Raw genomic sequence first — 18,724 nt, 5'->3', positions numbered from 1 at the left:
CAACCAGCTGGTCCATAAGGGTAAGGTTGGACTGAGAGATCCTAAAGATCTTAAATAGTGATGTCCAGAACTATTCGCCGGCGAACAGTTCACGGCGAAAATGGCTTGTTCGCGTTCGCCGCGGCGGGCGAACATATGCGATGTTCGGGCCGCCCCCTATAAATCATCATTGTGCAAACTTTGACCCTGTACCTGACAGTCAGCAGACACATTCCAGCCAATCAGCAGCAGACCCTCCCTCCCAGACACTCCCACCTCCTGGACAGCATCCATTTTAGATTCATTCGGAAGCTGCAGTCTTAGTGAGAGGAGGGACAGTGTAGCTGCTGATTTAATAGGGAAATCGATAGCTAGGGCAGTGTTCTGTGTCCACAGACTCATCTGCTGTAAGGACAGCGTCCTGACAGCACCCCAAAAAGCCCTGCGTCTGTGAGAGGCTGCAGGCCCACAGACTGTACTGTGTGCACACCACTCATGTCACAGTACCTTGCAGATAAAAAAAAAGTCAATTTTTATTTTATTTTATATAATCACAGTTGCCAGAAAGTGAGAGGCTGCAGGCTCACAGACTGTACTGTGTGCACAGCATTCATACAGGGTGTCACAATACCTTGCAGATAAAACTAAAGTTAATTTATTTTTTCTCTGTAATAAATATAATCGCAGTTGCAAGCCAGTGAGTGTCTGGCCCACAGACTGTACTGTGGCCATTGGCCAGGCCACCACTCATACCGTTACAGGGTGTCACAATACCTTGCAGATAAAACTAAAGTCAATTTATTTTTTTCTCTGTGATATAATTGCAGTTGCAAGCCAGTGAATGTCTGGCCCACAGACTGTACTGTGGCCACTGGCCAGGCCACCACTCATACCGTTACTGGGTGTCACAATACCTTGCAGATAAAACTAAAGTCAATTTATTTTTTTCTCTGTAATATAATTGCAGTTGCAAGCCAGTGAGTGTCTGGCCCACAGACTGTACTGTGGCCACTGGCCAGGCCACCACTCATACCGTTACAGTGTGTCACAATACCTTGCAGATAAAACTAAAGTCAATTTATTTTTTTCTCTGTAATAAATATAATCGCAGTTGCAAGCCAGTGAGTGTCTGGCCCACACAGACTGTACTGTGGCCACTGACCAGGCCACCACTCATACCGTTACAGGGTGTCACAATACCTTGCAGATAAAACTAAAGTCTTTTTTTTTTTCTCTGTGATATAATCGCAGTTGCAAGCCAGTGAGTGTCTAGCCCACAGACTGTACTGTGGCCACTGGTGGTTGTTTGCAGTGCATTAAAAGGGGAGTTTGGTCTGTCAATGTCTGTGAAGCGGGCGTAACCCTTACACTACCTGATCGATACAACATCATACCTGATCGTATACACACACTGGATGTTTTAAACCACGTTGTTCAAAAAAAATGTAGGATTGTTAGGTGATTTATGCCCTTTATGGATTAAAACCCAACTCTGCGTCAACTATGTAATTTTCCATGGGAGTTTTGCCATGGATCCCCCTCCGGCATGCCACAGTCCAGGTGTCAGTCGCCTTGAAACAACTTTTCCATCACTACTGTGGCTAGAAAGAGTCCCTGTGGGTTTTAAAATTTGCCTGCCTATTGAAGTCTTTGGCGGTTCGCCCATTCGCAAACATTTGAGGAAATTCGTGTTCGCCGTTTGCGAACTGAAAATTTAATGTTCGCGACATCTCTAATCTTAAAGAGACCAGTTCCATTCGGTCAGGGTGGGTGGACAACTACTCACGTCCCGGTGAAGCTGCGGTTGGCCTGGGAGCACAGCACGCAGAGCACAAGGGGTCCGTATGACTGCAGAAAAACTTGAGATCACCCTTGGTACAGGTGTCATGGCTGGGGCGGATGCTGGACAGGTTGAATCACTTGCACATTCAGACTTGGCTGAGTAGTCAAAACTGTAACGAACCTACTGGCTAGCAATGGGGTAAGAGGGGGCAGCAAGAAGAGTACAGGGAAGTAACAATACTGTCCTACCAGGGAGCAGGTCGCAGGAAGGCAGGCTGTATCCTGATCCTGAGGTCCCCTGTAGAGAAGATGACGGAGTCTTTTGCTGCAGAGAGTAGTGGCGGGAAACCACGAGCAGGGGACAAATGGGTGGTTGTGGTAGTAGGCCACAAAAGCCAGGGCCTCGATTTAAAGTCGGGATGGGTAGTGCAGAAGTGGCGACCCAACCGGAGGAGAATGGAGGCAAGGATAGAAAAAATAGGGCAGGAGCTGTGGAGCAGAGGAAGGATCAGCAGCCTTGGTGCAGGAGGATGGGACTGAACAATTAACAGCCCCCGTGGAATATAGGAAGGAAAGATATGTATGCATCCCAGACCCACTATGTATGGTGGAACAGAGAGAAGATGGGTGAGCCTGGGGCGGGGGGTGGGACAAAGTAATGTGGGAAATGTTAGATAATACCACAGTCCCAACTTACTCACCCTGCCTTCATCCTCTTAGCTTGGTTGCCCCCCTCAGTGTACAAGCAGGGTCACCTCTTCAGCTGCTGGCACCGAAAGGGTAGGAGGCTAGAGTAAAGGGGAGGACTGCGGAGATCCAGATGACCACATGGCTGGCAGGTGACAGGGGAGTTGGGCCGCCCTATACCACTTTGTCTTCTAGGGGAGGGTAGAGCAGTGAGGGAAACCAACACCATTCTTCCTCCCCACGTAAACAGGGAGGTGAGGCCAATAGAATGGTAAAATAAAATATAACAATTACAGAAAGAAAGGTGCCCTGCAAAGGAAGGTCTGCCTCCTACGGGAATACATAAAGGGATTCAACAAGGTAAAAGAGGAGAGAATATTTAATAGAAGAAAAACTGCTACAAGAGGACATAGTTTTATTACTTTACTGAGAGAGAAGTGGATGCATGGAATAGCCTTCCTGCAGAAGTGGTAGCTGCAAATACAGTGAAGGAGTTTAAGCATGCATGGGATAGGCATAAAGCCATCCTTCATATAAGATAGGGCCAGGGGCTATTCATAGTATTCAGTATATTGGGCAGACTAGATGGGCCAAATGGTTCTTATCTGCCGACACATTCTATGTTTCTATGTTTACGGAGAGGGTATAGTTGGCAGGAGAAGCTAACACTCTTTTGGCTTAGTGTCACCTCCTAGTGGCAGCAGATATACCAATGGTTGTGTGTCCCCAATGATACAAGCGAGACATAATTTAATTTCCTCTAACAACTTCTGAAACCACATAAAGGTGAAAGGCAATTAATCAATTATTAATGCCGCCACTTGTGTCCTGCAGTAAAGCATTGTAGCACATGCAATAAATTACAGGAATCTTGCTTACAACACATTTAACACTATAAATATGTACAAGCAGTGTGAAAGAAAAGGGAGTCACCGTGAAAACAGGGCTGGTCAGCCAAATGTTACTTACATAACTGACTTACCTTATAAACACACACGACCTGTAATTCAGGTGACGAACACCAGGAGCTGACTGAGGGACGATTAATAAACAAAGCAAACTGCATGCCCAAACAGCTGCCACTATTTAGAAATACTGCTGTAATACACCTCATGTAAATTGAAAGATATTTATATAAATTCTTTATTTAGAAAGAAACATTAAGAACACAATTCCCAAAGAAACAGAAGCAATTAGCATAGCAATACTGATGTAGAAAGGGAACACCAGATATGCATAGCTAAAAAGGCAGAGCAACGAAACAGCAATGCAAAAACTAGCACTAAGGATTGTGGTGCACATTCGTTCCTCTGTGCTTCTCAAATGTCTCTCGTTTGACACTCAATAATAAATCTATTCGAAATACTGTATTGCTTCTAAATTAAAAACTGTCGAATAGCAAGTACCTGCTCAAAAAAGGATCCTTCAGGTAATGAACCCAAATGGTATATCTCTGTATGGCAAAGTTTGTGTGTTCTGAACTACAAGCAATACCATTATTAGGAGTTCATGAGTGCTCTACTGCATATCTGTGTTATATAAATCCATAATATGATGCCCATAGACTGCTAAGGGCTCATACTGTACATGTTATCTAAGCCATGTACACACAGCCTATAGAGCAGTGCAGAATCCTCTGGGTGCGTGGGGTACAGTACAGGTCCAATAGACTTTGTATTGCCACAATGCATCGCGCAGGGCAAGGGCTATTTTGTTTATATTGACACACTGCTAAGCGGCGGATTCCGCCGGGCAGTGTTGACGATGACGGCACTGGCACTAATGGGTGGTCTCTAGCGCTGGCCTAGGCTGTTTTACAGGGTAGAGCAGCGCTAAAGACCGCCCATTAGTGCTGGTGCCATCACTGAGCTCACTGCAGAGTGGAAACTTTCGCCTAGTATGCCCATCAGAAGCCCGGAACGTCACCAGATCTGAAGAAAAAGCCTTTTCCCTGCGATATACAATGCAGGGCAAAGGGGATCATCGGAGCATGAAATGCCCCAATTCTCCACGCACTTCCCAGTTGAAAACGGGGTTATGAAGCTGTACCCCGACAACCCCTTTAAACACTATCAGAATTCAGGTTTTGAGAGGTTATGTCGGAGACCACAGTTAAGGCTCATTTAAACGGCTTTAAAAAACACGGATACCAGCCACGTGCCTTCCGCATTTTGCGGAATGCACAGGGCGAGCGCTATATAGAAATGCCTATTCTTGTCTGCGGACAATAATAGGACATGCTCTATATTTTTTGTGGGGCAGTGGAACGGAACTACGGATGTGGACAGCACATGGAAGTGTTCATTAGTATCCACCCCATAAGATGCAGTGACATTTTCCCCCCACTTTGGGGGAAAAAAGTGAATCTCATGAGGTGAAAAATATAATAAGTGATTACCAACATGGTTTTACTAAGGACAGAAGCTGTCAAACTAACATGATTTGTTTTTATGCAGAGGTGAGTAGAAGCCTAGACAGAGGGAAGGCTGTGGATATTATGTTTTTAAACTTTGCAAAGGCATTCAATACTGTCCCTCACAGACAACTAATGGGTAAATTGAGATCTATTGGTTTAGCAACTATAATTTGTAATTGGATTGAAAATTGGCTTCAAGATCGTATCCAAAGAGTTGTGGTCAATTACTCCTACTCTGAATGGTCCCCGGTTATAAGTGATGTACCCCAAGGTTCTGTGCTGGGCCCGCTATTATTTAACTTATTCATAAGAGGATGGGATTAATAGTGCTGTTTCTATTTTTGTCGATGACACCAAACTTTGTAATACAGTACAGTCTATGGAAGATGTTAATATGTTACAAGCTGACTTGGATACACTTACTGTTTGGGCCTCCACTTGGCAAATGAGGTTTAATATAGATAAATGTAAAGTTATGCACCTAGGGGGCTAATAATCTGCAAGCAGCATATGTCCTAGGGGGAGTAAATCTGGGAGAGTCACTTGCTGAGAAGGATCTGGGTGTATTAGTAGATCATAAACTAAATAGCATGCAATGCCAGTCATCTGCCTCTAAGGCCAGCAAAATGTTGTCTTGTATTAAAAGAGGTATGGATTGCGGGACAGGGAAGTATTATTGCCACTACACAAAGCATTGGTACGGCCTCACCTAGAATACGTGGTTCAATTCTTGGCACCAGTCCATAACAAGGATGTCCTGGAGTGAGAAAAAGTGCAAAGGAGAGGAACTAAACTCATAGCCTGGAAGATCTTTGCTATGATCCAAGATTATGACAATGTATAGAAATCTTGTTCTACACACCCTTTCCCTTTGGCTCAACCCCTCCTTAAACGGAAGATGGACGTTGATCCAGAAATTTGTTCTGATTGCCACATCTGGAGTCAGGAAGGATTTTTTTCCCACCTCATATGTTTTTTTTTTTGTCTTCCCTTGGATGAATATAACAGGGTTACAGGTTGGACTTGATGGACTTTTGTCTCTTTCCAACCTTAACAGCTATGTAACTATGTAACTATGTGGTTAGTAAAAACACATGTAAAACCAGCATATGGTATTACTAAGGTTATTGGCCACACCGTTTTTACAGGTGAAATTTTTTTTTTTTTAATTCATACGTAAAGACCATGCAACCAATAACTGTATTGCGAAACTGTGGTAGAGATTCGGTGGCAGGGCCTGATAAAGCAGTCTAGCAGTACTGTTTCAGCAAATGAGCTTATCCATTGTATGCATTTATTAGTACATTTATTATAACTCTATCTTCCTGTTTTTTATTGAGCCGAGCATTAAATAATAAATAAGATTTATTTATTTAAACCAAATTGCAGGGCTGCCATTAGATACAGGCAAACTGGGCACCTGCCCAGGTCCTTCATTCCCAAGCGAGACACCCTGGCAATCTGAGGCACCGGATTACACTACATGAAATCTAAAGCAGCCTAGAGCTACAGCTTGCCTCAGAGTGTTTGCATATGTACTGTACTGTATTCTGCAGGCTGTTACTCCTTACATGCAGAAGTCAGTGGCCCACAGTTGTCATACTGCAAAGCACACAAACCGCTCACTCATGAGTGTGGAACCGCGCCCCCTCCCTATATGAAGTGAGCACTACATGGCTGACTCTGATATGCAGTTGGCAGAGCTCCATATTCAGTACGTCCTGTTCACACATGGAAGGAACAGCAGCAGAGGCAACAAGAGATGTGCAGGCAGCTACAGCCTGTCCCTGTGAATCCGTGCAATAACGGAGGGGGCTAATGGCTAACTAGAGAAGCTATATCTGTCTGCATATGGTGTATGGGTATATGATATGGAGACAAGTGGCTAACTTGAGAAGCCTTATCTGTGTGTGTGTGTGTGTGTATGTAATATATATATATATATATATATATATATATATATATATATATACATACAAAAATGAGTAAACCCCTAACAATTTAGTGTTTTATTATATCTTTTCATGGGACAACACTGAAGATATGACACTTTGATACAATGTAAAGCAGTGTACAGTTTGTTTAACAGTGTAAATTTGGTGTGCCCTCAAAATAACTCAACACACCTCCATTAAAGGGGTTATCTGAGGCTGGAAATGCCCCCCCATACGCCCGGGCCCCTCACACTGATTCTACTTACCTGGTCCCCTCACAGCCGACACTGCTTCTCCCCGTGCACGGATGCGGTGTCGGGAGAGGGCAGCCAATGGTAGGCGGCGATGGGGACCCGCGATCCTAAGAAGGCTTGTCCCCGTCAACGGCCATTGGCTGCTCCCCCCCGACACTGGATTTTTACAACGCGCACAGGAAGAAGCAGCGGCCGTGTGGGGACCAGGAGCATCGTAGGGAGCGGGAAGCCAGGGAAGTAGAATCAGTGTGAGTGCTAGAGAGCTGAGGCCCGGTGTAAAACCTTCCCGGACACTTGATGTACCCGTGTGCCAAATTTCGTGATTGAATGCGACGGTGCAGATTCCTTTAGCAGACAGACAGACATACATACATACATACATACACACACACACACATACACTCAGCTTTATATATTAGATATACAGTCAGGTCCATAAATATTGGGACATGGACACAATTCTAACATTTTTGGCTCTATACACCACCACAATGAAATGAAACAAACAAGATGTGCTGTAACTGCAGACTGTCAGCTTTAATTTGAGGGTATTTACATCCAAATCAGGTGAACGGTGTAGGAATTACAACAGTTTGCATATGTGCCTCCCAGTTGTTAAGGAACCAAAAGTAATGGGACAGAATAATAATCATAGATCAAACTTTCACTTTTTAATACTTGGTTGCAAATCCTTTGCAGTCAATTACAGCCGGAAGTCTGGAACCCATAGACATCACCAGACGCTGGGTTTCATCCCTGGCTTTTTTAGATGTTGTTTGGCAAACTCTAATCTGGCCTTCCTGTTTTTGAGGCTCACCAATGGTTTACATCTTGTGGTGAACCCTCTGTATTCACTCTAGTGAAGTCTTCTCTAGATTGTTGACTTTGACACAAGTACACCTACCTCCTGGAGAGTGTTCTTGATCTGGCCAACTGTTGTGAAGGGTGTTTTCTTCACCAGGGAAAAAATTATTCGGTCATCCACCACAGTTATTTTCCGTGGTCTTCCGGGTCTTTTGGTGTTGCTGAGTTCACCGGTGCGTTCCTTCTTTTTAAGAATGTTCCAAACAGTTGTTTTGGCCACGCCTAATGTTTTAGCTTTTTCTCTGATGGGTTTGTTTTGTTTGTTGGGTTTGTTTTGTTTGTTCAGCCTAATGATGGCTTGCTTCACTGATAGTAACAGCTCTTTGGATCCCATCTTGAGAGTGGACAGCAACAGATTCCAAATGCAAATAGCACACTTGAAATGAACCTTATATCTGCTAATTGTAATTGGGATAATGAGGGAATAACACACACCTGACCATGGAGCAGCTAAGAAGCCAATTGTCCCATTACTTTTGGTCCCTTAACAAGTGGGATGCACATATGCAAACTGTTGTAATTCCTACACCATTCACCTGATTTGGATGTAAATATCCTCAAATTAAAGCTGACAGTCTGCAGTTAAAGCACGTCTTGTTCATTTCATTTCAAATCCATTGTGTTGGTGTATAGAGCCAAAAATGTTAGAATTGTGTCGATGTCCCAATATTTATGGGCCTGACTGTATATATACTATCAGAAGGACCCGGCTTCGCACGGGTATATTTAATCTATTTCATTTAAAGGGGTTCTCTGGGAATTAAGAAAAGGAAAATACTTAAATATTACTTTATTATAAATATAATCCCAAATACCTTTCATTAGTTATAATGGCTTGTTTTCTCTGAGGAGCAATCATAAGGAGAAATAAAATGGCCGCCGTCCTATTAGTCCACATAAAACCTGTCCTCATCACATAGCAAGACAAGTTACTTCACAACACTGAGATAAAGAGCTGCCTCGTCCTCCTCTCTGCTCTGTTTTAAGATCTTCAGCTGAATCTCTGTAGGAATTGAGTTTATGAGACACGAAGTACAGAGAGGAAGTAGGATGTGGCTGATGAGCAGCAGCATTTGTAAGCAGTCTCCATTACCACAGCCCCACATTACCACCGTCTGTCCTGTCCATCCTCTCTGTACTCCATGTCTCCTCATCAACTCCATTCCTACATAGATTCAGCTTATTATCTCATTATCTGTATTCAGGATCATAATCCCTGCCAAGCAGAGCAGAGTGGAGGATGAGGCAGCTCTTTAGCTCAGTGTTTTGAAGTAACTTGTCCTCCTGTGTGATTAGGACAGGTTTTGTGTGGACTAATAGGACAGTGGCCATTTTATTTCTCCTAATAACTGCTCCCCAGAGAAAACAAGCCATTATAACTAATGAAAGGTAAATTGGAATATATTTATAATAAAGTAATATTTAAGTATTTTCATTTTCTTACTTTCTGGAGAACCCCTTTAATGTTTGTGTGTGTCATTGAAAGATATCGACAGTATCCACTATAACAGTGACATCCACAGTGCCCTCCCCTTTATTAGTGACCTCCACAGTACCCTGTCTCATTAACAGTGATTTCCACAATAACTCGCCCCCTTAACAGTGACCTCTACAGCACCCCACCCCTTAACACTGACCTCCATAGCAGACCATCCCCTTAACAGTGACATCCACTGTTCCTTGCCCCCTTAACAGAGACCTCCACAGCCTCCCGCTCCCTTAACAGTGACCTCCATAATAGCCCACCCCTTTAACAGTGACCTCCACAGCAGGCCGCCCCTTTAATAGGGACCTCCACAGTACCCCATCTCCTTAATAGTGATTTCCACAACACCTCGTCCCCTTAACAGTGGCCTTCACAGCAATCTCCCCCTTAACACTGACCTCCATAGCGGACCGTCACCTTAACTGTGACCTCCACAGCAGCCTGCACCTCGGGTGGCCAGGGGTTCGGTTTTAGCCCGGAGAGTCTGGCTTTCAGACTCCCTGTCCTCCGTCCGGCGTAGGGCCTGGACAGACACAGGGATGTCCTTTTGAACAGCTCACTCTCAGACAGCAGCACTGTGCTGTCTAAATGTGAGCTGCAGGGAAAAAGTCACCCTCCCTCCCTCCCCTGCAGCTCAAAGAAGTAGATTTTTACCTTTATTTTTTCAATCCCCATTGGCTGCTGAGTGGGAGGGTGTGTAGCCTAACAGGGTCAGGGGGCCTAACAGTGTCCTCCACAGAACCCTGCCCCTTTAAAGCTGACTTACAGCAGTGAAGAAAAATGGCTGGGTTGTTATGGAAACCTGGTGTAAAACTGTTTGTATGTGGAGACTAAGGGCCTGCGAGCTTCTATTGGCTGATAAGGGTCATATGACCAGGCTTCTTTTGGCTAATGAATTTTTGGGGAATATCTCAGGAACGGTAAGTACTAGAGAGCCGAGACCCAGTCTAAAACCTTACCGGACACCTGATGTACCTGTGTTCCAAATTTTGTGATTGTAAATGTGACGGTGCGGATTCCTTTAGTGGACATACATACACACACACACATACATACACTCAGCTTTATATATTAGATATATATACACTAATCGCTGTCTTTCAAAATTTTAAGGCTGGAAACAACCTGACACTCACTGTATCCTCTGGATAGGTCATCAGTATCTGATCGGTGTGGGTCTGACACCCGGGATCCCCACTGATCAGCTGTTTTGAGAAGGCACCGATGCTTCTGTGAGCGCCGATGCCTTTTCACTTCTTACCAAGCAACGGCTGTGCTTGGTATTGCATCTCAAGCTCATTCAGTTGAAAAAAAGCAGAGAGAAAAGCAGAGAGAAGGCCACGGTGCAGCTGCCTTCTCAAAACAGTTGATCGGTGGGGGTCCTGAGTGTTGGACCCCCACCGATCAGATACTGATGACCTATCCTGAGGATTTGTCCATCAGTAAGAAAATCCAGTCAGAAAACCCCATTAACCTCTTCAGGACACAGGGCGTACAGGTACGCCCTTATGTCCTGGTACTTAAGGACACAGGGTGTACCTGTACGCCCTGTGTATTTCCGATCACCGATTTAGCATCTCGGCTAAATTCCTGGGGGGCTCCCGTGACCCCCCATGTCGGCGATCGCCGCAAACCGCAGGTTAATTCAGACCTGCGGTTTGCGGATTTTACTAATTGCGGCGGCGGGCGGTGCCATCGGGTCCCCATGCGGCTGTAGGGGGGACCCGATGGCATGGAAGGCAGCGCGATGTCTAAGGAAGGCATTGCGCTGCCTTCCTGTGACGTGCCTGTGAGATCCAACCCCCTGGATCTCACAGGCCCCGGAAACTGTATGAGTAATACACACAGTATTACTCATACAGCCAATGCATTCCAATACAGAAGTATTGGAATGCATTGTAAAGGATTAGACCCCCAAAAGTGGGACAAAAAAATAAGTGAAAAAAAAAGTTTTCCCCACCAAAAATTAAAAGTTTCAAGTAAAAATAAACAAAAACGTAATTTTCTCCAAATAAAGTTAAAAAAACAGGGGAAAAAAAAAAGTATACATATTAGGTATCGCTGCGTCCGTATCGACCAGCTCTATAAACATATCACATGACCTAACCCCTCAGATGAACACCGTAAAAAAATCAAAACTGTGCTAAATAAACCATTTTTTTTGTCACATTACATCACAAAAAGTACAACAGCAAGCGATCAAAAAGGCGTTTTCCCACCAAAATAGTACCAATCTAACTGTCACCTAATCCCGCAAAAAATGAGCCCCTACCTAAGACAATCGCCAAAAAAATAAAAAAACTATGGCTCAGAATATGGAGACACTAAAACATATTTTTTTTTGTTTTAAAAAAGCTGTTATTGTGTAAAACTTACATAAATAAAAAAAAAAGTATACATATCTCATCTCATCCCGCAATAAATGAGACCCTGCGTAAGATAATCGCCCAAAAACTGAAAAAACTATGGCTCTCAGGCTATGGAGACACTAAAACATGATTATTTTTAATAAATTAATTTTGATTAAATCAATGTGTAAAACTTACATAAATAAAAAAAAGTATACATATTAGGTATCGCCGCGTCCGTATCGACCGGCTCTATAAAAATATCACATGACCTAACCCCTCAGATGAACACCGTAAAAAATTTAAAATAAAAACTGTGCTAAATAAACCATTTTTTGTCACCTTACATCACAAAAAGTGTAATAGCAAGCGAAAAAAAAGTCACACACACCCCAAAATAGTGCCAATAAAACCGTCATCTCATCCCGCAAAAATCATACCCTCACCAAGGTAATCGTCTATAAACTGAAAAAATTAGGGCTCTCAGACTATGGAAACACTAAATGATTTTTTTTGCTTCAAAAATGAAATCATTGTGTAAAACTTACATAAATAAAAAAAGTATACATATTAGGTATCGCCGCGTCCATGACAACCTGGTCTATAAAAATACCACATGATCTAACCTGTCAGATGAATATTGTAAAAATAAAAACGGTGCCAAAACAGCTATTTCTTGTTATCTTGCCTCACAAAAAGTCTAATATAGAGCAACCAAAAATCATATGTACCCTAAACTAGTACCAACAAAACTTCCACCCTATCCCGTAGTTTCTAAAATGGGGTCACTTTTATGGAGTTTCTACTCTAGGGGTGCATCAGGGGGGCTTTAAATGGGACAGGGTGTAAAAAAACAACAGTCCAGGAAAATCTGCCTTCCAAAAACCGTATGGCATTTCTTTCCTTCTGCGCCCTGCCGTGTGCCCAAATAGCAGTTTACGACCACATATGGGGTGTTTCTGTAAACTACAGAATCAGGGCCATAAATATCGAGTTTTGTTTGGCTGTTAACCCTTGCTTTGTAAAAATAAAAAAAGATATTAAAATGGAAAATCTGCCAAAAAAATTAAATTCTGAAATTGTATCTCTATTTTCCATTAATTCTTGTGGAACACCGAAAGGGTTAACAACGTTTGTAAAATCAGTTTTGAATACCTTGAGGAGTGTAGTTTCTTAGATGGGGTCACTTTTATGGAGTTTCTACTCTAGGGGTGCATCAGGGGGCTTCAAATGGGACATGGTGTCAAAAAAAACAGTCCAGCAAAATCTGCCTTCCAAAAACCATATGGCATTCCTTTCCTTCTGTGCCCTACCGTGTGCCCGTACAGTAGTTTACGACCACATATGAGGTGTTTCTGTAAACTACAGAATCCGGGCAATAAATATTGAGTTTTGTTTGGCTGTTAACCCTTGCTTTGTTACTGGAAAAAAATTGATTAAAAAGAAAAATTTGCCCAAAAATTGAAATTCTGAAATTTCATCTCCATTTGCCAATAACTCTTGTGGAACACCTAAAGGGTTAACAACGTTTGTAAAATCAGTTTTGAATACCTTGAGGGGTGTAGTTTCTTAGATGGGGCACATTTATGGAGTTTCTACTCTAGTGTTGCATCGGGGGGGGGGGGGGGGGCTTCAAATGGGACATGGTGTCAAAAAAAACTGTCCAGCAAAACCTGCCTTCCAAAAACCGTTTCTTTCCTTCTGCGCCCTGCCGTGTGCCCGTACAGCGGTTTACGACCACATATGGGGTGTTTCTGTAAACTACAGAATCAGGGCCATAAATATTAAGTTTGGCTTGGCTGTTAACCCTTGCTTTGTAACATCTGCCAAAAAAGTGAAATTTTGAAATTATATCTCTATTTTCCATTAATTCTTGTGGAACACCTAAAGGGTTAACAAAGTTCGTAAAATCAGTTTTGAATACCTTGAGGGGTGTAGTTTCTAGAATGGGGTAATTTTTGGGTGGTTTCTATTATGTAAGCCTCGCAAAGTGACTTCAGACCTGAACTGGTCCCTAAAAATTGGGTTTTTGAAAATTTGTGAAAAATTTCAAGATTTGCTTATAAACTTCTAAGCCTTGTAACATCCCCAAAAAATAAAATATTATTCCCAAAATGATCCAAACATGAAGTAGACATATGGGGAATGTAAAGTAATAACTATTTTTGGAGGTATTACTATGTATTATAGAAGTAGAGAAATTGAAACTTGGAAATTTGCAATTTTTTACAAATTTTTGCTAAATTTGTTATTTTTTTATTTTAAAAAATTATTTTTTCTTTACTTCATTTTACCAGTGTCATGAAGTACAATATGTGACGAAAAAACAGAATGGCCTGGATAAGTCAAAGCATTTTAAAGTTATCACCACTTAAAGTGACACTGGTCAGATTTGCAAACAATGGCCTGGTCCTTAAGGTGAAATAAGGCTGTGTCCTTAAGGAGTTAAATAAGATTTTGTTTAGGTAATTACCTAATTAGCACCTCAATAAGTAGAATGAGGTGTGCCTGTTCTGGAATTCAACAAACACTTGAATGGAATGGCTGCCATACATGTGGAGATGCTGATTTAAGAAAAAATTGGAGGGGACTCTTAAGAGTCATTTATTAAGACAGGTATTTTAAAACGCCTTTTAGCTGGCGGTGGATCCGCTGAAGTTATGTAGAGGTCTAGCTGTAAGCCAGCTTCCTTGCTGGTTTAAAGACCATTTTTTTTTTTACCTGGCGTGAGCGGGCAAAAGTAGCAGACTGGGGCGCAAATAACCTTTGTGCCGCAATCGGCACCAGAAATACGCGTACTATAGGCATACTTCTGATATTAAATGACCCCCTTAATTATTTTCCTGTGAATACGGGAAAAAACGTAATTGTCAAATGAAGTCGCAGTTAGCATACAAAATAATTATAAAAGATATTTTTTTCTTAATGCATAGGCACTTGTGTAGCTAAACAAAAAATGTGTTATTTTGGAAATAGAATGAATATGTCTTCACTGTGCTGTATAACAAAGCTGTCTAGAAAGAGCAGTATCTGGATGCTGTTATGATTAGGCAGAAACCCTTGATGCCGTTTTTAAAGGCTATGGACACCTTTGGGTGCAATTCTTTTATTATTGCATTTTGTTCACTTTGGGCTAAAATCTTTTTTTTTCAATTGGTCTTTATTAAGAAATTGTTACTCTACAGCTGACAGTTTCACTGCATCTGCAGACTATTGTTCTCTGCGTTGCACTGAATCCATCAGGGAGCTGCTCATGTCTGATCTCCTGAGAGCACATTAACACTTATTTAAGCCATACTCTAATCAGTTTTAGATAGAATGAGTGTTTATCAGCAAGGCAGAGAGCAATAGTCTGTAGATGCAGAGAAACTGACAGCTATACATGAAAAACTGTTGAAAATGTTTAATAAAAAAGCCTATAAAAAATTACTTTTAATTCAAAATGAGTACAATGCAATGATAAAAAGAATTGCTCCCCCCCTACCAAAAGGTGTCTATGACCTATAAGCCAAAGGCAAGTGTGGACTTAAAGATAGGAGAAGACTCAATCGGGAAGATTTATAAATACTGGTGTAAAGGAAAACTAGCTTAGCTTCCCATAGCAACCAATCACATTCCTTCTTTAATTTTCCAAAGCAGCTCTGAAAAGGGCAACCAAGCCAATTTTCATTTGCACCAATATTGATAAATCTACTCCAGTGTCCTCTGTTTATGATCCATTCTTGGATTTGGCTTTAAAAACTGCATAAGAAAAACTGAATGTGAAAATCTAGCCTAAATGGATTGTCCATGTATTTTCAAGTGTGTGTTAAACATTTAAAATGAGCAACTTGCTAATAAATTTTTTGTAGAGGTTTTGCACTGTTTTTGCTATTTCAGAAGTCAAGTACAGGTATACATCTCCTTCTCCCAGTACACACAGTAGAAGAAATCACAGCACTTCAAGTTACTTTTGTGTTTGTTCACATAGATATGTATAGCGGCAAGCCGGCAACATTTCAACTCGACAATTCAGAAGGCAATAAACAAGTTAACAAGTTAAGGCACTTATACTAAACATACAAAATATCACAAAAATATACCGTTTTTTTCTTTGTGCATAAAGTGATGGAGGGATGCATGATAAGAAATTTCTGCCACAATTACCAATTAAACATACTGTGCATGTGATGGACAATTAAGGAAACTGGACACACCTGCCCATAAGACACACTTAGGTTTTAGAGGAGGAAAATAAAAAAATATACATTTTTCATGAGACCTTAGCTCAGAGCCGCACTCAGACCCCCAATGTTAATAAGACCCCCAATCAGACACCCATATTGATCAGACAACAGAGCAGACAAAAATATTTTTTACTTACCTCTCCTGCTCCAGACCCCGCCACCATTCCTCACATCCAGCCCTATTTTGTATAAAGTGCCTTAACTTTATGTTTATTGTGCTCGCTCCACTTTTCTTTTTGTTACTCCTATATACTTGCCTAAGACCTGACTAAATAGATTTTTGAGCTGGTCTTTCTCAATTGTTTGGGTGAAATAGTGTTCTACATATTCATGTGAACAAACACAAAGGTCTGTGGAGACTGATATATCGCTAAATTGGAATTTCTGCCAGTTGCACATCACAGAAAAGAAAAACATGAAAACAAAATACTTACTAAACAGAACTTGTCACTCACTTGAACAGGTCTGAACCAATCTAAGTCCAAACAAAGCAACCTGTTATACAATACTTGCAGTTTCCTTGCACAGGGTAGCAGTGTCCTCTCAGCGAGATTTGGCTTCTCTCACTTCCTAGGCTGAGGGACCAACGCAGGGTTTACATGCTCTAGAAGTGTGCTGAGCAGTGAAACCACTTGGATTTGCTGCGGTTTTGCAATGTCGTTTTGGTTCCAAGGTTTTCCAGAGGTGTAACGCATTTTTTATATGCGTCACCTGTACAAATTTCATGGCGAAAAAAGCACATCTCAGAACCATGGTAAAAGCATGTGGTTTTGGTGTGTGGTAAGAACACAGTGTACCTCATCAAAACGCAGGCTACAGCTTCTAGATTTAAAGAGGTATTCTGTTTGTGAGAAGTTATCAACAATATGACCTTCACTGATTATGAATAGGACAGGTTATATTTTTTTGCGGACCACGGAACGGAGCAACCGATGTGGACAGCACACGGAATGCTGTCCGCATCTTTTGTGGCCCCATTGAAGTGAATGGGTCCGCATCGAAGCCGCAAAAACTGCGGCTCGGATGCGAACCAAAACAACGGTTGTGTGCACGGGGCCTAATAAAGCTAAAAAACATTGAAGGCAATGCAAATTTCAGTAACACCCCCCCCCCCCAAAACAAACAAACTGCGAGATATACTGCATTTACCCCAAATGGTACTATTAAAACTTGAAAAGACAAGCCTATATATATATATAAATTTAATTCCCTGCGTCCTCCAGGACAAAATTATGGACATAGTTTCAATTATTTCTCTAAAGGTGGTACAATGGGGCAGTTTTAATTATTGTGTCCAAAATGTTCCACATTTATCACAGAACACAGTACCTCATGCTGGACACCTTTCCAAAACTTTATATCACCTATTTTAGTGCACATTTTTGCACCTGAGGCCTGCATTCCCACTAAACACCCTCTTGTCATATGACGATTATAATTTTTGGCCCATTTTGCTTCATAAATATGCCTAAATACTTAATGAAACATTTTGTGCCAAAAATGCACCAAAATTAACACATTTTACAACAAGGTCTATATGCAATTACATGAAGAATTATGGGTCAATGAGTTTATGGGCACACTTACCTCTTCACATGTAAGATATAGATATTCAACAACATTTTTTATATAAACAATATATGTATTTGTCCAGGCTACTATTATCTAATATAATAACCAAAAAAAAGAACAAAACTATTAACCCCATAAAAAATGAGAACACTCATATAAAATATATGAAATTTATTAAGACATGAAATAAACATACAGTAACAAAAGGTACAAGGTACTGGGAGGATGGGGCGCCCCGTGTAACGGAACCACAAATCCTCACCCTCACAAATACCGTACTGACAGGGGAACGTGCCAAGAATACCTGGTGCTGAATCACATAAACATAGGTGAGATGTAACCTCACCCAGAGTAACAGATAGCTGCATGCATCTCACAGATGTACCAAATATCCCCAATCACACACGCCATAGCTGCCAGCCACAAGAAGCGTCCGGGGCCCGCCCTAGATATGGAGCAGGATGCCCGGTAACAAGGGCAATAGCAACAGAAGCGTGCATGAAAGGTAACCAAATAGACGAACAGAATGAAAATACTATGAGAAGCATAAGTTACCCATGACGTGTGAAGGCACCAAGTGTCTAAGCAGAGCTGCACCTCGATGACCGTTTCGCCAGGAAAAGGCTGAAAAGAGATGATTTTTTTTTGATAATTTGAAATTGGGAAAACAACTTATCATTTATTTTACGTAGATTTATGGAAGAGCCTTCGGGCTTCATTCATTTATGCAGTTTTTCTTGTTGTGATCCAAAAGATTCTGCCGTTTACCTGCTTGTTTTATGCCTAAACCAGATTGGTCCTGTTCAAAAAACTTTACGCCTCTTTTGTTTGAAGTTACAGGATGAAAACTGTCCTAATGATTGTTTGATATACTATTACTCTACAGTGATGTAAAAGACTCATCACAAGTTATTGCAAATGTTTGATTGCAGTAGTTACTGCCAAGGGTGGCACAACCTGTTATTAGGTCTAGGGGGCAATTACTTTTTCACTTGGTTGATATAGGTTTTGAGTAAATCTTTATCTTCAATAAATTGAAGGATCACTTAAAAGCTTTATTTTGCTTTTACTCGTATTGCATTTACCTAATTTTAAAAGTAGTTGAATAATCTGAAACTGTTAAATGTGACAAATCAGTAAAAAAAAAAAAAGAAATGAGGTGAGGGGCAAATACTT

This window comes from Bufo gargarizans, chromosome 4, assembly GCF_014858855.1.
Source record: "Bufo gargarizans isolate SCDJY-AF-19 chromosome 4, ASM1485885v1, whole genome shotgun sequence".
NCBI lineage: Eukaryota > Metazoa > Chordata > Amphibia > Anura > Bufonidae > Bufo > Bufo gargarizans.
This window is presented reverse-complemented; position numbering follows the sequence as displayed.